This window comes from Choloepus didactylus, chromosome 2, assembly GCF_015220235.1.
Source record: "Choloepus didactylus isolate mChoDid1 chromosome 2, mChoDid1.pri, whole genome shotgun sequence".
Classification (NCBI taxonomy): domain Eukaryota; kingdom Metazoa; phylum Chordata; class Mammalia; order Pilosa; family Megalonychidae; genus Choloepus; species Choloepus didactylus.
This window is the reverse complement of record NC_051308.1, coordinates 226797872-226821267: the sequence shown is the minus strand read 5'-3', so window position 1 is coordinate 226821267 and position 23396 is coordinate 226797872. Positions and strand designations below refer to the sequence as shown.

The 23396-nt window shown below is 38.2% G+C and overlaps 1 pseudogene; it reads left to right on the top strand.

Moving 5' to 3' along the window:
- Positions 1 to 19954: 19954 nt before the first annotated feature.
- Positions 19955 to 20968, top strand: LOC119520477 (annotated as a pseudogene).
- The last annotated feature ends 2428 nt before the right edge of the window (positions 20969 to 23396 follow it).

The window sequence follows — 23396 nt, the reverse complement described above, 5'->3', positions numbered from 1 at the left end:
CAAAGTACCAGGATATACATTCTACTGTAGTGCTCATGGAATGATCTCCAGGATAGATCATATGCTGGGGCACAAAACAAGTCTTAATAAATTAAAAAAGACTGAAATTATTCAAAGCACATTCTCTGACGACAATGGAATGCAACTAGAAATCAATAACTAGCAAAGAACCACATCTTTCACAAATACATGGAGGTTAAACAACACATTTCTAAACAATCAGTAGGTCAAAGAGGAAATTGCAAGAGAAATAGATAAATATCTAGAGATGAATGAAAATGAGAACACAACATATCAAAACTTAAGGGATGAGGCAAAGGTGGTGCTGAGAGGGAAATATATAGCTATCAATGCATACATTAAAAAGCAAGGAAGAGCTAAAACCAAAGACATAACTGAACAACTGAAGAGTCAAGAGAATGATCAGAAAATTAACCCTAAAGCAAGTAGAAGAAAAGAAGCAACAAAAATTAAAGCAGAAATAAATGAGCTGGAGAACAAAAGATAAAAAAAATTGAGAATAAAAAATAAATAGAGAGAATAAATAAAACCAAAAGTTGTTTCTTTGAGAAGATCAACAAGGTTGACAGACCCTTAGCAAGATAGACAAAAACAAAAAGAGAGAGGACCAAAAAAACAGAATCTGACATGACAGTGAGGTAATTACCATGGATCCCAAATAAATTTTTTAAAAAATCATAAGAGGATGCTATGAACAATTGTATGCCAACAAGCTAGATAATTTAGAAGAAGTGGAAAATTTCCTGGAAACACATGAACAACTTAGAGTGACCCAAGAAGAAACAGAATACCTCAACATGCCAATCACAAGCAAAGAGATCCAATCAGTAATCAAAAATCTGCCTACAAATAAAAGTTCAGGGCCAGATAGCTTCACAGGGGAATTTTACCAAACTTTCCAAAAAGAATTGACACCATTCCTGATCAAACTCTTTCAAAAAATTGAAGAGAAAGAACACTACCTAACTCATTTTATGAAGCTAATGTCACTCTAATACCAAAACCAGATAAAGGTACTACAAAAAAGGAAAACTATAGGCCAATCTCCCTAATGAATATAAATGCAAAAATTCTCAACAAAATACATGCAAATTGAATCCAAAGGCACATTAAAAGAATTATACACCACGACCAACTGGAATTCATTCCTGGCATGCAAGGGTGGTCCAACATAAGAAAATCAATCAATGTAATATGACACATTAGCAAATCAAAAGGGAAAAAAGCAAATGATCACCTCAATAGATGCTGAAAAAGCATTAGACAAAATTCAACATCCCTTTTTGATAAAACATATCAAAAGGTAGGAATTGAAGGAACCTTCCTCAGTATGATCAAGGGCATATATGAAAAACCCACAGCCATCATAGTACTCAATGGTGAGGGACTGAAAACCTTCCCACTAAGATCAGAAACAAGACAGGGATGCCCACTGATGCCACTATTATTCAACAATGTTGCTAGAAGTTCTAGCCAGAACAATTCACCAAGACAAAGAAATAAAAGGTATCCAAATTGGGAAGGAGGAAGAAAAACTGTCATTATTTGCAGACGATATTTTACATTTGGAAAATCCTGAGAAACTGATCACAAAGCTTCTTGAACTAATAAATAAATTCAGCAGAGTGGCAGGATATAAGACTAATGCATGTAAATCAGTAATGTTTTTATACACTAGTAATGACCTAACTGAAGAGGCAATAAAAAATATTCCATTCACAATAGCAACTAAAAGAATCAAGTACCTAGCAATAAATTTAACCAAGAATGTAAAAGACCTCTATACAGAAAATTACAAGTTGTTACTAAAAGAAATCAAAGGGGACCTAAAGCAGTGGAAAGATATTCCATGTTCATGGATAGGAAGGGCTAAATGTCATTAAGATGTCAATTCTACCTAAATTGATATACAGATTCAATGCAATTCCAATCAAAATTCCAATAGCCTACTTTGCAGACTTGGAAAAGCTAGTTATTAAATTTATTTTAAAAGGAAAGTGGACTTGAATTGCAAAAATATTCAGAAAAAGAAGAATAAAGTGGGGGGACTTGCATTTCCAGACTTTGAAGCCTACTATAAAGTCACAGTGGGCAAAACTGCATAGTACTGGCACAAAGATAGACATATTGATCAGTGGAATCAAATTGAGAGTTCAGAAATAGACCCCCAGATATATGGTTGACTGATTTTTTATAAGGCCCCCAAATCCACTGAACTGGGACAGAACAGTCTCTTCAACAAATGGGGCCAGGAGAACTGGACATCTATACCCAAAAGAATGAACCCTACCTCACACCCTATACAAAAATTAACTCAAAGTGGATCAAAGACCTCACTATAAGAGATAGCACAATAAAACTCTTAGAACATAATATAGGGAACTATCTTCAAGACCTAGTAATAGGAAGTAGTTTCTGAGACCTTACACCAAAGCACAAGCAACAAAAGAAAAAAATAGATAAATGGGACCTACTCAAAATCAAAAGCTTCTGTGCCTCAAAAGACTTTGTCAAAAAGGTGAAGAGGCAGTTAACTCAATGATAGAACATATTTGGAAGCCATATGTCTTCTAAGAGACTGAGATCCTGCATATAAAGAAATCCTACAACTCAACAATAGTACAAACAGCCCAATTATAAAATGGACAAAAGATATGAAAAAGCATTTTTCCAAAGAGGAGATACAAATGATTAAAAAACACATGAAAAAATGTTCATCTTCCCTAGCTATTAGGGAAATGCAAATCAAAACCACAATGAGATATAATCTTACACCAATAAGAATGGCTGCCATTAAACAAACAGGAAACAGCAAATGTGGGAGAGGATGTGGAGAAATTAGAACTCTTATTCATTGCTGGTAGGAATGTATGATGGTACAGCTGCCGTGGAAGACAGTTTGGTGGTTTATCAGAAAACTAGATATTGAAATTACCCTATGATCCAGCAATTCCACTTCTCAATATATACCCAGAAGATCTGAAAGCAGTGACATGAACAGACATTTGTACACTGATGTTCATAGCAGCATTGTTCACAATTGCCAAGAGACGGAAACAATCCAAGTGTCCTTCACCAGATGAGTGGATAAACAAAATGTGGTATATACAAACAATGCAGCACTATGCAGCAATAAGAAGGAACAAGGTCCTGAAGATATAATGCTGAGTGAAATAAGTCAGACACAAAAGGAGAGATATTGCATTTTACCACTACTATGAACTCCCTGAACAATGTAAAATCAATGTCTTATAATGCAGGGGTATTCGTCTACCCCACCTCCATGGTTGCTAACATGACCACAGACATAGGGGACTGGTGGTTTGATGGGTTGAGCCCTCTACCACAGGTTTTACCCTTGGGAAGACGGTTGCTGCAAAGGAGAGGCTAGGCCTCCCTATGGTTGTGCCTAAGAGCCTCCTCCCGAATGCCTCTTTGTTGCTCAGATGTGGCCCTGTCTCTCTAGCTAAGCCAACTTGAAAGGTGAAATCACTGCCCTCCCCCCTACGTGGGATCAGACACCCAGGGGAGTGAATCTCCCTGGCAACGTGGAATATGACTCCCGGGGAGGAATGTAGACCTGGCATCGTGGGACGGAGAACATCTTCTTGACCAAAAGGGGGATGTGAAAGGAAATGAAATAAGCTTCAGTGGCAGAGAGATTCCAAAAGGAGCCAAGAGGTCACTCTGGTGGGCACTCTTATACACACTTTAGACAACCCTTTTTAGGTTCTAAAGAATTGGGGTAGCTGGTGGTGGATACCTGAAACTATCAAACTACAACCCAGAACCCATGAATCTCGAAGACAGTTGTATAAAATTGTAGCTTATGAGGGGTGACAATGGGATTGGGAGAGCCATAAGGACCACACTCCACTTTGTCTAGTTTATGGATGGATGAGTAGAAAAACAGGGGAAGGAAACAAACAGACAAAGGTACCCAGTGTTCTTTTTTACTTCAATTGCTCTTTTTCACTCTAATTATTATTCTTGTTATTCTTGTGTGTGTGCTAATGAAGGTGCCAGGGATTGATTTGGGTAATGAATGTACCACTATGTAATGGTACTGTAAACAATCGAAAGTACGATTTGTTTTGTATGACTGTGTGGTACGTGAATATATCTCAATAAAATGAAGATTAAAAAAAAATGAAGATTAAAAAAAAAACAAAACTAAAGGACAAATGGGGTGGGATGGGGGGATGATTTGGGTGTTTTTTTTCACTTTTATTTTTTATTCTTGTTCTGGTTCTTTCTGATGTAAGGAAAATGTTCAGAGATAGACTGTGGTGATGAATGCATAACTATGTTATCATACTGTGGAGAGTGGATTGTATATCATGGATGATTGTATGGTGTGCGAATGTATTTCAATAAAACTGAATTTAATAAAAAAAAAAGAAAAAAAAATCAATGTCTTATAATGTAGAATATTGGGGACCTAGAGATTGACAGAAGCTAGTGAAGGGGGAATGATAACCTAATATGTTCAGATATGTTAATGAGGATGAATTTAAAGGTATGGGAATGGATAGAGGTGATGATTGTTTGTTAATGGCATTATAAGTATCAGAGCTTCATTGAAGGCAAACAGGATTGAAAGGGCTTGTTTAACGGCCTGTATCCCACAGATCAGTGCTACAAATATAGATAGGTGCTTGCATGATACACTTCTAAGGTATGAAACTGGTACAGAGAGTTGACAACAGAGTGGTATATGGGAAAAATCTACGTATTGCATACTAGGGACTATAATTAATAGGAATACTTTACTAGTATCACACAAATACTAGAGACAAATAATTAAGGGCTGAAAAGAGCTATGGGTTGTTTTGGGTCAAGAGAATTGTTTAAAACGGAGAGTGATAAGGACTGTACAAATAAAAGTGATGTTAATGTGAGATATTGATTGATTCTCGTGGACAGAACATATGCTATGTGAAATTAGGAACCCCCTACTTTATAAGTCAAGCCCTCAATCTTGAGGCTTGCTTTTGTGAAACTTATGGTTATAAAGGGGAGGCTAAGCCGACCTAAAATTATGCCTAGGAGTCACCTCCAGAGAACCTCTTTTGTTGCTCAAATGTGGACTTTCTCTAAGCCCAACTCTGCAAATAAATTCATCACTCTTCTCCCAATGTGGGACAGGATACCCCAGGTGGGTGAGTCTCCCTGGTGACATAGGACATGGATTCTGGAAATGAGCTTGACCCTGGTATCAATGGGTGGAGAATGCCTTCTTGACCAAAATGGGGAAAGAAAGGCAACAAAACAAGGTCTCAGTGGCTAAGAGATTTCAAATAGACTGGAGAGGCTGTCCTGGAGGTTTCTTCTATACAAGCTTCAGCTAGATATCCCAAATGGCCACAGTATGATAAGCCCAAGTCAACAGTAGTCCCCCAAACCCCAAAGAAAATCCAAGTCCCTATCCGAGACTTTATAAAAGTTTCATTCACTAAGTTTATTCTTCAGAAACTTAAATCCTCCAGAGAGCTATTCTGCCAGCTAAATCCCAAAACCCAGAGGCAACAGCCTCATAAAGAACATCAATCGTGTCCCCTTTTCCCATAATGTCAACACACCTTTACAACATGAAAGGTTATGGTGGTCACTGCCTAGACATCCCTGAAGATTGGGAAAGTGATTAAACTAGAGGAAGGGGTAGCAACAGACAAGATGGAATTTAACAAAGGATTATGAATACTGAATCTCTATATAATTGTCTTTTTCTTAGTTGCTAGGGTATTAGAATAGCTAGAAGGAAAGACCTGAAGTGATGGAACTGTAACCCATAACATTCTTTGAAATTTGCTATATAGCTAATTGTTAAATTGTACTTTGAAAATTATCACCTTTTTTGCATATATGTTATATTTCACAATCAGGAAACAACTGAAACTGTGGAACTCTGACCCATTACATGCTTTGAAATTTTCTAACTACTAGTAAAATTGCAGTTGGAAAGTTATCACTTCTATGTAAATATGTTAGATTCCACAATAAAAAAATAATTAGTCCAGTCTCTCATCATCATATTGTATGACCAAAATGTTTCCCAGAACAAGGCCACTCAAGTTTGCCTTCTTGCATTCAATCTTGTCATGTTCAAAAAGCTGGAGTGGTTTCAGCAATATACAGTTTCACCCTTTCAATCATCTGGTATAACTGAACTAAGAGACAATATCATTTCTTGCTCTGAGCCTCTTTCAAGGCACTAATATTGGATACCCCTTATTTCAAAACCCATTTATTCACTCCTTTACCCTCAGTTATTATTTTCTATTCTCTATATTTGCCATTTATTTTTACCCTAATTCTTCCACATTTGGAGGGAAAATTGGGTTCAGCCACTGTTCTGGTCCAGATGCTGGCAATACAAGCCTAGTAAGTGCCTTCCCCTGAGTCCATTCCCATTCATATGGGCATATAGAGTAGGGCTTATAGGTATAGAACTAGTGGACTATTTCTACCAGTAGGCAATTGTGGGGACCCAGGCCCCCTCCCCTTCAAAGTGAAAGTGAGTTACTTCACATAACCACTTACTTGACCAGGACAGATACTAAAGGTCATCAGACCTTCCCAGCGCAGGAAAGAATTTACAAACGGTATCATAAACAAAGCAATAGCCCCCCCTCCCATCACTGTTGATAACAAATCTCCATAACCCTGTGTCATAAGACCCTGCCAAATCTCTGTTGTCACACCCTATGGAATTTCTTTGTCCTGACCCTTATAAACCACCCCTGGCACCCTCCAGTCTTTGCAGAGCACTAAATACCATCTTTTCTGGCTGGCTGCCACCAGTAAGAACACTCTCCTGTTCTTAAGTCCAATTAAACTCATGTTTAACTCCATGCCTGGCATGTTCTTTGGTCTTGGAGCTGATTTGGGTTGGAAGAGCAATACAACTACGGTTACTGCAACCCCAAATTTGCCAGATGGAGTGAAGGCACAACATTCCAACAGGCCCTTAGGAATTCTGACATAAGGTTTAAAAGTATAATTACAGTTTCTTGCTTAGGAATCATCCCTGTTTGTGGAACTTGCAGTTACAACCCTGGTCCTGGAACCAGTGCATCAGGTGGGGTGGGAGGGGGAGAAGTAGAGGTGATATGGGGGAAGAAAATAAAAAGGTGAGGTGACCCAAGGAAGAATTATAGAGTAATACTAGCATCTTCCTTCCGCAGGATGAATTGTATAGTCACATCAAACTCCTCCTCCACCCCCAACTTCCCTGTATATACCAGAAAAGTGGAGAAATCCAACCAGTAGGGGACCCTCCCTTGTTCCCCTCATGTTGACTGTGAGCACTCATGGGGGATGGTGTGAGCCAGCCCTTCATGCCTATATCTCCCTCTGTTTTAGAAAACCAATGTTTCAACTGATCATTCCAATTCTCTATTAAACCATTATCCTGGGGATGATAACTCTCTACCCATTGTTAGAATTATGGGCTATAAAGTTTTGAAGAAATGTGGTGGTCCAAACTGATGCAGTATCTTATGTTCCAATTCTTTTATAGCATTTTGAGCATTTCCATCTACCACTGGGTAAGCAGGGCCCGGTTCAGAATAAGGTTCTATTCCTGTCAGAACACAGTTGTGGCCTCCTGAGCCTACCAGCAGCAGGCTGACTTGCCAGTTATGTGCAGGGCCTTCCCCCTGAGAACCCACCCCTAGCCATCTGCAGTCTCTGCCTCTCAGATTGGCAGACAGAACAGTTCTTATTGGCATTTCGTGACTGAGAGAGTACAAAAGTAATATGTCTAGATTTAGCCCATCTTTCCATGGTTGCAGCCCCACCAAAGCCCACTCATTTCATGGACCCAGTTGGCTACCTCAAGCAAGCACACTGGGATGTCTATTTGTCAATTCCAATTAACTTGTGATCCTAGAAGACAGTTCTTCTGATGGGCCTCAACATGTCCTACTTTAATGAACTTATCAGCTGACTGTAGTGATTTCCATGGGGCTATGCCCCATAAAGACATCCCTTTAATAGGCCAGTTTTCCAATACCCTTCTGCCTGACTGGTCATATGGCCAGCCACAAGCCACCACTGATGAGCCAGTAAAAATCCAAACATAGAGGCAAAACAGTATGCAATTCAGTCCACAAAACTGATTTGTTTCTCCTTTTCAATCAAAGTGGTGGACTTCCAAACAGGGTGCTGTCCTTTTACCTTGGAACTGGCATCCACAAACCAAGCAGCTCTCTTATTGGTCAACTGCAAGCTATTTACAGGGCACCACCCAAGTGGCAAAAAGGTCTGGCAGCATCTCAGATGGTTCCAAAGTGGGCCCTGGGAAAAAGAGGCTCCCTGCTTGTATTCCTCTTGCATTCTGCCAACAGCATGTTTCTGTATAAACCATTTCCATTATATTATGGAACTCTTCTAGGCATCGCCTTCCCTATTACAGCATTTCTCAACATCATCCAAGCTTTTATGGATACTTCAGATGTCAGGATTATTTTATATCCTTCAGTTGTGGGGGCAGTCTCAATCAAAGTCTCAAATTATCCAGGCAATAATTGTCTCTCAAATGGAAAGTTTCTGGTCCAAAATTCCAGCACTCATTGCTGGATGGCACTCATAGGCTTTTGCCATAGCCCCACTATAAGCTCCACACGAGTATATTGTATAGCAAATTTGTCCAGACTAGCATGCTAGCTTCTATTCTATACTGTTTGAAATTAACAACCTGTGTGGGCTTGTGCAATTTTATTGGTTCCCATTTAACATGCTCAATTAATATTCCCTAAAAGACGGATTTACATACCTTTGGTTTTACAACACCAGGCAGGAGAATGATTCCCTGTCAGACACAGTATCTATCCCCATAATACATTGTAAAAAATATGCAATCACTTCATATAGTATATGTTTAAACATTCCAGTTTTCATTCAAACTTTCACCTTAATATCACCAAACATTGCATTTCTATATTTTCCCAATCTAATTGTAGCCCCCATCAAGACTTCACTAAGAGGTTTTGGAACCACAGAGCCTGGGGATCCCATGTGAAGGAGTTCCAGAAACATCTATTCTCCATCCCCTGACCATTTTATACACTCATGTGTATATGGCCTTGGGTCCCCAACTGGGGTTTGGGCCAAAGGACCAGCCAAAATTCAATTCTTAAATGGATTAGATTGCTGGATCATTGCCACAGGTGATTTAAGGTCAGTTTCTTGTATTCCTCCAATACAGCAGGTTTGTTTAGAACCCTTCAATGTTAGGGGACCAAGAGGGACTCCCATAAGTCTACCTAAATTCTGAGAGTGCTGCATTAAGACCTTTGTTTTGACCTGTCAAGATCCACTTTATTCATAGCCATTTAAAGATTTTCACGCTGCTGAGAAGAGTCCCTTGATTCTTCCCCTTTGTCTTGTCCATTCTAACCATCCCTATCTGTTGTTTTGGCATAATTTACCCTTTGGAAGAGGCTCTAAGGCTGGTGGCTGTATATACCACTGGTAAGAATCTAAACTTGGCCCAGATCAGAATCTGTCCCAGCACTTTCTTTGGCGGGGCCCTGAGGCTAAGGGCTTTGGTTCAAGGGTGGTCTATCTCTTAAATTTTCATCTTACCTATTACAGATAACAATAACCAAGGGATTACAAATTTTGCTTTTTTCTTGTTACTTTGAATTTTCTAAGCTTCCAGTGACCCTACTCCCAGGGAATTGGATCCATCCTTTCTAAATTCCATTGATAACTTTTACCTCCAGTAACTGCCCCCGGAACAGTCATCATTCCATACCATAGATGACCTGTGGTCACCCAAGAATCAAAAGTTTCTCATTCTCCACCGTTTCATCCTTTCTATTCCCAAACCATGTGTTTTTGGTGAGAGAGAGTTGTTTGGGTGAATCTCAACTTGTTAAAAGGTGATAAGTGCTATAGAAAAAGTAGAGCAGAGTTAGGGGGATCACAAGTGTCAGGCCAGGGGAAGTAAGGCCAGCTACAATTTTAATAGGGTGGTCAAAAAAGGCCTTATTGTGAAGAAGGCACTTGAGCAAAGACTTGAAGGATGTGAGGGAGTGAGCTTTGCTGATATCTGGGGAAAGAGCATTCCAAGCAGAGGCAACAGTGTAAATACCCTGAGCTAAAACCTGCCCAGTTTCAAGGAGCAGCAAAGAATCTATTGTGGCTGGATGGGACTGAGAAAGTCATATTTCTGTTAAAAATACTCCACTGGTATTCTAGCTTGCTAATGCTGCTGGAATGCAAAACACCAGAAATGGATTGGCTTTTATAAAAGGGGGTTTATTTGATTACAAAGTTACAGTCTTAAGGCCATAAAGTGTCCATCAACAAAGGGTACCTTCACTGGAGGATGGCCAGCGGTGTCTGGAAAATCTCTGCTAGCTGGGTAGGCACCTGGCTGACATCTGCTCCAAAGTTCTGGTTTCAAAATGGCTTTCTCCCAGGATGTTCCTCTCTAGGCTGCAGTTCCTCAAAAATGTCAATCTTAGTTGCTCTTGGGGCATTTTTCCCCTCTTAGCTTCTCCAGAGCAAGAGTCTGCTTCCAACAGCCATCTTCAAACTGTCCCTCATCTGCAACTACTCTCTCAGATTCTGTGCAGTCTTCAAAGTGTAACTCTTGGCTGTGGCTCCTCTTCAAAATGTCACTCTCAGCTGCACTGAGTTCCTTCTGTTTGTCAGCTCATTTATATGGCTCCAGTGATTTAATTTAGGCCCACCCTGAATGGGCGAGGCAACACCTCCATGGAAATTATCCAATCAGAGTCATCACCCACAATTGCATGGGGTGCATCTCCATGGAAACACTCAAAGAATTACAATCTAATCAACACCGATATGTCTGCCACACAAGATTACATCAAAGATAATGGCGTTTGGGGGGACATAATACATTCAAATTGGCACATATATTTCTGCTAAAAGTTCTCCACTGGCTTCCCATTTCTCTCAAAAATCTTTGCAGCAGCTTTTAAGGTCCTGCACAACATAATTCTCATTACCTTTCTGATTTCATCTCTTGTCCCCTCCTTTAAGTGCATAAACATTTTTGTTTTAACCATACTAGAACAAAAATAGCTTCTTAAAATTGCATTTTCACCAATCAATAATAAAACCTTAGGTAAGAGAGAGAGAAACTGACCTTCAGAGTAAACTCATCAAGATAATCAGATGCCTGAACAGCAGCAAAAAACAATTGCAAGCCATACTAAGAAACAGGAAGATATGGGCCAGTCAAAAGAACAAACTAAAACTTTCGAGGAGACACAGAATTTGGAACAACTAAGCAAAGATGTTCAAGAAAATCTCCTAAATCAATTCAAGGAGATGAAGGAAAACATAACTAAAGAGATAAAGGATATTAAGAAGACATTGGTTGGGCATCAGAAGAATTTGAAGGTATGAAAAGAAACATAACAGTACTTATGAGAACAAAGGCACAATAAAGAGATTTAAAATACACTAGAGGCATACTACAGCAAATTTGAACAGACAGAAGAAAGGATCAGCAAACTAGAAGATAGGACAATTGAAATCCAACAGAGAAAAGAATGGAAAAAATTGAGCAGAGTCCTCAGGGAATTGAATGACAGAACAAAGCACACAAACATACACATCATGGGTGTCCCAGGTGAAGAATAGAAGGTAAAAGGGGCAGAAATAATATTTGAGGAAGTAATGGCCAAAAATTTTCCAACTCTTATGGAATACATAAAAATACATGTCCAAGAAGCACAATACACTCCAAACAGAATAAATTTTAATAGACCTACTCCAAGACATATACTAATCAAAATGCCAAATGGCAAGGATAAATAGAGAATCCCAAAAGCGGCAAGAGAAAAGTGATTTGTCACCTACAAGGGACCACAATAAGATTAAGTGCTGATTTCTCATCAGAAATCATGGAGGTGAGAAGGCATATATTTAGGATACTAAAAGAGAAAAACTGCCAGTCAAGAATTCTTTATCTGGCAAAACTGTCCTTCAAAAGGTAGGGAGAGTTTAAATATTCACAAATAAAGAGAAACTGAGAGCTCATCAACAAGAGACCTATCCTACAAGAAATACTAAAGGGAGTTCTGCAGGTTGATAGGACAAGACAGGAGAGAGAGGCTTGGAGGAGAGTGTAGAAATGAAGATAATCAGTAAGGGTAACTAAAAGTGTAAAAAGAGAGACAAAAATAAGATCTGACCAAAGGATAAAATGGTTGAACTAGTACTTCCTTTCCAGTAAAAACATTGAATGTTAATGGAATAAGCTCTCTAATCAAAAGACACAGGTTGGCAGAATGGATAAAAATGTATGCCATCCTGAAAACAGGGATATGAACAGACATTTGATGCTGATGTTCATAGTGGCATTATTCACAATTGCCAAAAGATGGAAACAACCCAAGGGTCCATCAACAGATGAATGGATAAACTAAATGTGGGAAATATATATAATGGAATATTATTCAGCAGTAAGAAGGAATGAAGTCCTAAAACATGTGACAACATGGATGAACCTTGAGGACATTATGTTAAGTGAAATAAGTCAGACACAAAAGGATGAATATTGTATGATCTCACTTACATGAATTAATTATAATATGTAAACTCATGAGGCATTAACAATCAGGTACCTTCACTGGAGAATGGCCAACGGCATCCAGAAAACCTCTGTTAGCTGTGAAGGCACGTGGCTGGCATCTGCTCCAGAGTTCTGGTTTCAAAATTGCTTTCTCCCAGGACATTCCTCGCTAGGCTGCCATTCCTCAAAAATGTCACTCTTAGTTGCTCTTGGGGTGTTTATCCTCTCTTAGCTTCTCTGGAGCAAAAGTCTGTTTTCAAAGGCCATTTCCAAAATGTCTCTGTAAGCTGCAGCTCCTCTCTCAGCTCCTGTGTATTCTTCAAAGTGCCCCCCTCCGGCTGTAGCAAGCTTGCTCCTTCTGTCTGAGCTTACATAGTGCTCTAGTAAACTAATCAAGGCCCACACTGAATGGGCAGGTCCACACCTCCATGGAAATTATCTAACCAGAGTTATCACCTACAGTTGGGTGGGTCGCATCTCCATGGAAACACTAATATAACTGCCCACACAAGATTGCATCAAAGATAATGACACTTTGGGAGACATAATACATTCAAACTGGCACACCAAGATATAGAACAATTGTTCAATATGTGTAGAATGTTTAACTAGGTTGAACTTAAACATTTGGAAATGGATAGAAGTGATGGTAGCATGTGATTTTGAGAATAATTACAGTACTGAATGGTGTGCGGATGTGGTATAGAGGGGAAGTTTAGAGTCATGTATGTCACCAGAAGGAAAGTTTGGAAGTTAAAGCATGGGAATGTATAACACAGTGAATCTTGTGGTGGACAATGTTTGTGATTAACTGTACAAATATAAAAAAGTTCTTTCATGAAATAGAACAAATGTACGGCACTACTACAAGGAGTTAATAGTAGAGGGGTATATGGGAAAAATGTACCTATTGCAACCTATGGACTATAAGTAACAGTAATATCTTAATATTCTCTCATCAACAGTAACAAATGTACCATACCAATACTGTGGGTCAGTAATGGGGGGGTATATGGGGTATGGGAGGATTTGCATTTTCTTTTTTGGAGTAATGAAAATGTTCTGAAATTGATCATGGGGATTTATGCACAACTATGTGATGATACTGTGAGCCAGTGATTGTATACTTTGTGTGGTTTGTATGGCATGTGAATATATCTCAATAAAATTGCAGTTTTAAAAAAGTATGATCCATCTATATGCTTTCTACAAGAGACTCATCTTAGACCCAAAGACACAAATACACTGAAAGGGAAAGATTGGAAAAAGATTTTCCATGTAAACAGTAACCAAAAAAGAGCTGGGGTAGCTATACTAAAATCAGACAAAATAGACTTTAAATGCATAACTGTTATAAAAGACAAAGAAGGACATTATATGTTCCAGTTTGCTAATGTTGCTGTTACGCAAAATACCAGAAATGGATTGACTTTTATAAAGGGGATTTATTAGGTTACAAATTTACAGTTCTAAAGCCATAAAAGTGTCCAAACACTTTTAAGGTATCAACAAGAGGATGCCTTCACTGAAGAACAGTCGATGGCATCCAGAATACCTCTGTCAGCTGAGAAGGCACATGGGTGGTGTCTGCTGGTTCTTTGCTCCTGGGTTGTGTTTCAAAATTGCTTTCTCCAAAATGTCTCCAGGTGTCTGTCTTAGCTCCTGTCTCTCAGGTTCTCTGATTCCTTGCTTCTTTCTTCCAGGATGTTCCTCTCTAAGCATCTGGGGGTCCTCTCTTAGCTTCTCCAGGGCAAACTCTGGGCTTCTTCTCTTAGCTTAGCATCTCCAAATGTCCTTTTGTCCACATCTCCAAGCATCTCTAAGCATCTCTAAACATCTCTGTCAGCTCCCACTCCCATTTCTCTTCCTGAGCCTCTTAAAGGACTCCAGTGATCTAATTAAGACCAACTTTGAATGGGTGGGGCCACACCATCATGGAAATGATCTAATCAAAATGCCTCATCTACAGTTGGGTGAGTCATATCTCCATGGAAACAACCTAATCAAAAAGCAACATTCTAATTAAAAAGATTAATAAGTCTGCCCCACAAGATTGCATTAAAGAACATGGCTTTTCTGGGGGACATAATAAATCCAAACTGGTACACTATATAATAATGAGAGGGTCAATCTACCAAGAAGAAATAAAAATCATAAATATTTATGCATGTAACCAGGGTGTCCCAAAGTACATGAGGCAAACACTAGCAAAACTGATGGGAGAAACAGACATCTCTACAATAACAGTTGGAGAATTCAATACACCATTTCATCAATAGATAGAACATCTAGACAGAAAGTCAATAAGGAAACAGAGAACTTGAATAATATGATAAATGAACATTGCACCCCAAAACAGCAGGATATACATTCTTTTCAAGTGCCTATGGATCATTTTTCCAGGATAGACCACATGTTGGGTCATAAAACAAGTTTTTTTTCTTAATAAATTTTAAAAGATTGAAATTATACAAAGCATTTTCTCTGACCATAATGGAATGAAGCTGAAAATCAATAACAGGTAGAGAAATGGAAAATTCACAAATATATGGAGGTTAAACCACATACTCTTAAACAATCAGTGGGTCAAAGAAGAAATTGCAAGAGAAATCATTAAATATCTCAAGATGAATGAAAATGAGAACACAACATATGGGATGCAGCAAAGACAGTGCTCAGGGGGAAATTTATAGTGCTAAATGCCTACATTAAAAAAGAAGAAAGAGCTAAAATCAAGACCTAACTGCACACCTGGAGGAACTAGAAAAAGAACAGCAAGCTAATCCCAAAGCAAGCAGAAGGAAAGAAATAAAGATTAGAGAAGAAATAAATGAAGTTGAGAATAATAAAACAATACAGAGAATTAATAAAAGCAAAACATGGTTCTTTTATGGGATTAATAAAATTGAGAAACCATTAACTAGACTGGCAAATAAAAAAAAGAGGGAAGACACAAATAAAATTAGAAATGGGGGGGCATTACTACTGACCCCACAGAAATAAAAAGGATCATAAGAGGATACTATAAACAACTGTATGCCAACAAATTAGATAAACTAGATAAAATGGACAAATTTCTAGAAACATACAAACAACCTTCACTGACTCTAGAAGAAAAGGTAGATCTCAAAAGACCAGTTACAAGTAAAGAGTTTGAAGCATTCATCAAAAACTTCCCAACAAAAAAAAGCTCAGGACCAGATAGCTTCACAGGTGAATTCTATCAATCATTCCAAGAAAAATTAATACCAATTCTGCTCAAACTCTTCCAAAAAATTGAGGTGTAGGGAATGCTACCTAACTCATTCTATAAAGCCAGATAAAGATACAAGAAAAGAAAATTACAGACCAATCTTTCTAATGAATATGTATGCAAAAATCCTCAGAAAAAATACTTGCAGATTGAATCAACAGCACATTAAAAGAATTATACCCATGATCAAGTTGGGTTTTGTTTCAGGTATACAAGGGTTGTTCAACACAAGAAAATCAATAAGTGTAATACTCCACATTAACAAATCAAAGGGGACAAACCACATGATTGTATCAATTGACACAGAAAAGGCATTTGACAAAATCCAGCATCCTTTCTTGATAAAACACTTCAAAATATATGAATAGAAGGGAACTTCCGTAACATGACAAAGGGCATATAAAAAAAAAAAAAAAACCTCAGGCAGATAATACTCAATGGTGAAAGACTGAAAGCTTTCCTTCTAAGATCAGGCACAAGACAAGGATACCCACTGTCACAACCAATATTTTACATTGTACTGGAAATTCTAGACAGATAAATTAGGCAAGAAAAAGAAATAAAAGGCATCCAAAATGGAAAGGAAGAAATAAAACTTTCATTATTTGCAGGTGTCATGATCCTATGTAGAGAAAGTCTCAAAAAATTGACAGCAAAACTGCTAGAGCTAATAAATAACTTCAGCAAAGTGGTGGGATACAAGATCAACACGCAAAATCAGTAGTGTTTCTATACATTAGTAATGAGCAAGCTGAGAAGGAAATCAAGAAAAAAAAATTTCCATTTTCAATAGTAACTAAAAGAATCAAATATCCAGGAATAAATCTAACCAAGGGTGTAAAGGACTTGTACACAGAAAACCACAAAACATTGCTAAAAGAAATCAAAGAAGACCTAAGTAAATGGAAAAACATTCTGTGTTCATAGATTGGAAGACTAAATATTAAGATTTCAATCCTACCCAAATTGATTAACTCATTCAATGCAATTCCAATCAAAATTCCATTTCTACTTGCAGGAATGGAAAAGCCAATTATCAAATTTATTTGGAAGGGAAAGGGACCCAAAATAACAAAAAGAAATCTTGAAAAAGAAGAATAAAGTTGAGGACTCACACTTCCTCTCTTTAAAGCATAATACAAAGCTAAGTGGTCAAAATATCATGGTGCTGGCATAAAGATAGATATACTGACCAATGGAATCAAACCGAGAGTTTATAAATAGACCCTCACATTGATGGCCAATTGATATTTGACAAGCCTGCCAAGTCCACTCAATTGGGACAGAATAGTCTCTTCAACAAACAGTGCTTGGAGAACTGGATATCCATATCCAAAAGAATGACAGAGGACCCTTATCTCACACCTCATACAAAAATTAACTCAAAATGGATCAAAGACTTAAATATAAGAGACAGAACCATAAAACTCCTAGAAGAAAATGTAAGGAAGCATCTCTAAGATCTTGTGGTAGTCACTGTTTTCTTAGACTTTACACTCAAAGCATAAGAAACAAAAGAAAAAAGATAAATCAGACCTCCTCAAAATAAAAACTTTTGTGCTTCAAAGTTCTTTGTCAAGAAAGTGAAAAGGCAGCATACTCTATGGGAGAAAATATTTGGAAAACACATATCTGATAAGGGTTTAATATTCAGAATATATAAAGAAATCCTGCAACTAAACAATAAAAAGATAAACAATCCAATTTAAAAATGTGCAAAAGACCAGATAAGATAGAATTTACCAAAGAATTATGAATACTGAATTTTTATATAATTTTTCTTAGTTGCTAGGGTATTAGAATAGCTAGAAGGAAAGAATTGAAATGGTGGAACTGTAACCCATAACATTCTTTGAAACTTGCTCTACAGCTACTTGTTAAATTGTACTTTGAAGGTTATCACCTTTCTGTATATATATTTCACAATAAGGAAATAACTGAAATTGTGGAACTGTTACCCATAACATTCTTTGTAAGTTGCTCTATATCTACTTGTTAAATTGTATGTTGAAAGTTATCACCTTTCTGTATAATGTATATGTTATATTTCACAATAAGGAAATAACTGAAACTGTAGAACTGTGTACTGGTTTGTATATATTATGTCCCCCAGAAAAAGCCATGTTCTTTGACGCAATCTTGTGGGGGCAGACATATTAGTGTTGATTAAGTTTGAAGCTTTGGATTAGGTTGTTTCCAAGGAGATGTGACACACCCAACTGTAGGTGATGACTTTGATTGGATAATTTCCATGGTGTTACCCTACCCATTCAGGATGGGTCTGAATTAAATCACTGGAGCCATATAAATGAGCTGACAAACAGAAGGAATTCAGAGCAACTGAGGGTGACATTTTGGAGATAGCTGCAACTTACAGAAACATTTTGAAGATGACTATTGAAAGCAGAGTTTTACTGATGCTTTGGAGGTACTAGCCCAGAGTTTGCCCCAAGAGGCTGATACAGAGACATTTTGGAGAATGCCATTTTGAAATGCAACCTGGGAGCAAGCAGATGCCAGCCACATGCTAATAAAGGTTTTCCAGATGCCAATGGCCTTTCTCCAGTTAAGGTACCCTATTGCTGATGCCTTACCTTGGATACTTTATGGCCTTAAGACTGTAACTGTGTAACCAAATAAACCCCCTTCATAAAAGCCAATCCATTTCTTGTGTTTTGCAAATGGCAGCATTAGCAAACTGGAACAAACCATAACCCATAACATCTTTGAAATTTGCTAACTACCTGTTAAATTGCACTTTGAAAGTTATCACTTTTAAGTATGTATGTTATATTCCACAGTTAAAAAAATGAAAAAAAAAATGGGCAAAAGGCTTGAATAGAAGTTTCTCCAAAAAGGAAATACAGATGGCCAAAAAGCATATGAAAAATGCTCAACATCACTAGCAATTAGGGAAATGCAAATCAAAACCATAATGAGATATTTCACACCTACTAGAAAGGCCATTATTAAAAATAAAAAATAAAAATAAATAAAAAATTAAAAAAAAAAAAACAGAAAATTACCAGTTTGGGGGAAGATGTGGAGAAATAGGAACATTCAGTCATTGCTGGTGAGAATGTAAGATGGTGTAGCTGCTGTGAAAAACAGTTTGGTGGTTCCTCAGGAAGTTAAGTATAGAATTACCATATGATCTGGCAATCCCACTACAAGGTATATCCCCAGAAGAACTGAAAGCAGGTATGCAAACAGACATTGCTAACCAATGTTTGTAGTGGCATTATTCACAATTGGCAAAAGATGGAAGCAACCCAAGTGCCTAACACTGATGGACAGATAAACAAAATTGTGATATATACACAGGACAGAATATTATTCAGCTGTAACACAGGAAGGAATGAAGTCCTGAGGCATGCAACAATATGGATGAACCTTGAGGACATTATGGTGAGTGAAATAAGCCAGACACAAAAGGACAAATATTGTATGACCTCACTGATATGAACTAATTATAATTAAATTCATAGAATTGGAATCTAGAAAAAGGTTACCAGGAGATAGAATGGAGATAGAGAATGAGGAGCTGATGCTTAATTTGTTCAGAATTTCTAATTAGGTTGATTGTAAATGTTTTGGAAATGGTTAGTGGTGATGGTAATGCGTTATTGTGAGTGTAATTAACAATGCTGAATATGGTTGAAAGGGGAAGTTTTGGGTCGTGTATGTTACCAGAAGGAAAGCTAGAGGATAAAACAAGGGACTGTATAACACAGTGAACCCTGTTGTGTATCATCACGGCGGTTAACAGTAAAAATATAAAAGAATACTCTTTCATGAATTATAACAAAAGTATGTCGCTACAACAAGGTGTTAATAATAGGGTGGTATATGGGGAAAAAATACACCTGATGCAAACTATGGACTCTAGTTAACAGTAATATTTTCATATCCTTGTATCAGTTGGATAAAATGTACCACACAAATGCTAATGTTAACAACGGGAGGTGAGGTCGATCGGTAGCGGGAGCAGAGAGCGGACTCCAGAGAGCCCTGAGCAGCCCCACCGCCGCCGCCGGCCTAGTTACCATCACACACCGGGAGAAACCAGGGAGGAGCCGCAGCTGCCGCAGCCGGCCCCAGTCACCATCACCGCAACCATGAGCAGGGAGGCGGAGACCCAGCAGCCGCCCGCCCTCGCCCTCAGCTCTGCGGACACCAAGCCCCGCACCACGGGCAGCGGCGCAGGGAGCGGCGTCCCAGGAGGCCTCACATCGGCGGCGCCTGCCGGCGGGGACAAGAAGGTCATCGCAAGGGAAGTTTTGGGAACAGTAAAATGGTTCAATGTAAGAATGGATATGGTTTCATCAACAGGAATGACACCAAGGAAGAGGTGTTTGTACACCAGGGGGCAGAGGCAGCAAATGTCACATGCCCTGGTGGAGTTCCAGCGCAAGGCAGTAAATACGCAGCAGACCTTAACCATTATAGACGTTATCCACGTCCTAGGGGTCCTCCATGCAATTACCAGCAAAGTTACCAAAATAGTGAGAGTGGGGGAAAAATGAGGGATCAGAGTGTGCTCCCGAAGGCCAGGCCCAACAACAACGCCGGCCCCACCGCAGGCGACGATTCCCACCTAACTACATGCGGAGACCCTATGGGCGTCGCCCACAGTATGCCAACCCTCCTGTGCAAGAAGTGATGGAGGGTGCTGACAACCAGGGTGCAAGAGAGAAAGGTACACCAATGAGGCAGCCCACGATTCCACAGGGGCCCTCCTCGCCAAAGACAGCCTAGAGAGGACGGCAATGAAGATAATAAGCGAAATCAAGGAGAAGAGACCCAAGATCAGCGGCCACCTCAACGTCGGTACTGCCGTTACTTCAATTACCAACGCAGACTCCCGGAAAACCCTAAACCACAAGATCGCAAAGAGACAAAAGCAGCCGATCCACCAGCTGACAATTTGTCTACTCCGGAGGCTGAGCAGGGCGGGGCTGAGTAAATGCCGGCTTACCATCTCTACCATCATCCCGTTTAGCCATCTAACAATAAGTGAATATGAAATTCCAGCAATAAGAAATGAACAAAAGATTGGAGCTGAAGACCTTAAGTGCTTGCTTTTTGCCGGTTGACCAGATAACCAGAACTATCTGCATTATCTATGTAGCATGAGGCTTTTATTATTTTTACCTAAAGATGTCTCTTTTTGGTAATGACAAACGTGTTTTTTAAAAAGCCTGGTTTTTCTCAATACACATTTAAAAGTTTTTAAATTGTTTCATATCTAATCAAGTTGAGATTTTTAAGAACCTCATTTTTAATAAAAGTTTAATAAAAGTTTACAACTTGATTTTTTCAAAAAAGTCAACAAACTGCAAGCACCTGTTAATAAAGATCTTAAATAATTGTCAAAAAGGGGGGGTTATATGGGAATATTATATTTTTATTCTTAGAAAAATGTTACATGTCACAGAAACAACCAAATTTACTTGTCAAACTGTTTTACTCTGATGCTTCTCTGAAAGCTGCAGGTCAAAGCTTCATCTTCAGCAAACAAACAAAAACTTTACACAAGAAACAAGGCAAGTATATAAATTCTATTCTACCTATCAATTAACATAACCCTGGTAAGAAAAGAAAAGTGGGACAAGGTCAGGTGTCTTGACTAACAGGGCCCTTTTGAACAACTTGAACTCTACATAGCCACATATTCTATGGGACATAAATATGTCCTTGTTGTCATAAGTCTTTTTTTTTTTTTTGGAACCATATTTCTGTAATAACAAAACCATGCCTAATTATAAGTAATGCCTAAAGGTTACCCCCTGAAAACCTCATTGTTGTTCAAGTATGGCATCTCTATAAGCCAAACTTAAAATTAACTCACAACCTCCCCCCTACATGGGGCACAACTCCCAGGGATAGTCTCCCTGGCACTAAGGGATTATTACCAAGCATTAATCAGTGATGTATTTGGAGAAAGATCTGGATCCACAGGGGGAAAAATTAAATAAAACAGAGTTTCTATGGCTAAGGAATTTCAAATAGAATCAGATAGCCATTCTGGAGGTTACTCTTATGCAGATCCCAACCAGATTTCACAAACTGTCTTAGTATGCAAAACCTCAAACAAAAGTGCTCCTGAGAGCCCTAGGGATGTCTGGACAACATAGGCAAGCCACATGGCTACATAAAATCAACACCCCCTTGGAGGGCTCTCAGAATCTATGAAAAGCTATTTCTCCAATATATCGTAATTCTATTCACTTATAAATCCCATAATTATGATTCATCTACCTCTTTTACTTGAACCCATAATCTTCAATTTACTTGTTAAGTTTATTTCTCAGAGACTTAAAGTCTCTGGATTGTGCCTATGCTGGTGGAGCCCTGAAACCCAGCAGGTGGGAAGTCAACTCCCACTGTCCAGTTCTTCTGGCCTGCCCCGGACAACCAACAAAAAGATAAGGATGGATTAGCCCCATCCCAAAAGCAAGGAGTATCCTCAATGGCAGGCAAAATAATTCCATTCCTCTGCTCCATAATAGTGGTCATTTTTAAAAATGTTAATAACCTATTTATTTAACCCAATATATCAAAAAGAGTATAATTTCCCCTGTAATATGAATTTCTGAGATATTTTACAACCTTTTTTCACACTGAGTTTGAAATCTGGTATGTATTGTGTGTGTGTAGCACCTATCAATTTGGACATTAAATTTTAATGAGAAATACTTGATCTGTATTAAGGGTTCATAAATATACTGATCTTCAAGCAGATGTATATATCCAAGTTGTTTAAACATATTTAAAAATTTTCCAGTAACTGAATAGAGTACCAAAGTATCATTTCCCTTAATATTTGAACCCACATTGACAAAACTGGTTCACTTTCCTAGGAGAATTGATTTGACTTTGAAGCAAAATCTTATCAGTTTACATACAATTATTTCTGCCCAAATTAAGGAAACTTACTCTTGCATCATCTCATTATTATTAGCCCTCAAAAGTTACTTCATAATGTGAAAGCAGCTCTAAATTTGTCCACATCAACAAATGCTCTAAAGTTCTTCAATTTTTTTTAATTTTTTAATTTTTTAATTTTTTTCAGTTTTTGCAAGCAATGAAAGTCCTGCATGCTTGGCTCCAATACTTGGATGTTTAAATGATATACATTCATAGGCAGTGGGACTTTGATGAGACAATACCAATCAAGATGTCATTGTTTTTTGACTTGATTATTGACCCGAGTGGTCATTTTCCCAAATCCCTCAAGACCTAGGAATGAACAAAAATAGGGGGGGATTGTAACTGCTGACTAAAATGGATTTATTGTTGTTGTAGTTATCTTGTGTTAACTGAGTAACTTGTAACTTGTAACATTGCTATTTAAAAAAGAAAAAAATGTGCCATCAATTGTAACAAATGTTCCACACCCATGAAAGTTGTAGTTATTGTGGTGGTGTGTGGGAATCCTGTATTTTATGCATGATTGTTCTTTAAACCCACAACTTCTCTAATAAAGAACAATAAAATAAAATAACAATAATTTTTTGGAAAGCGTTATGCTAAGTGAAAGAAACCAGACACAAAGTA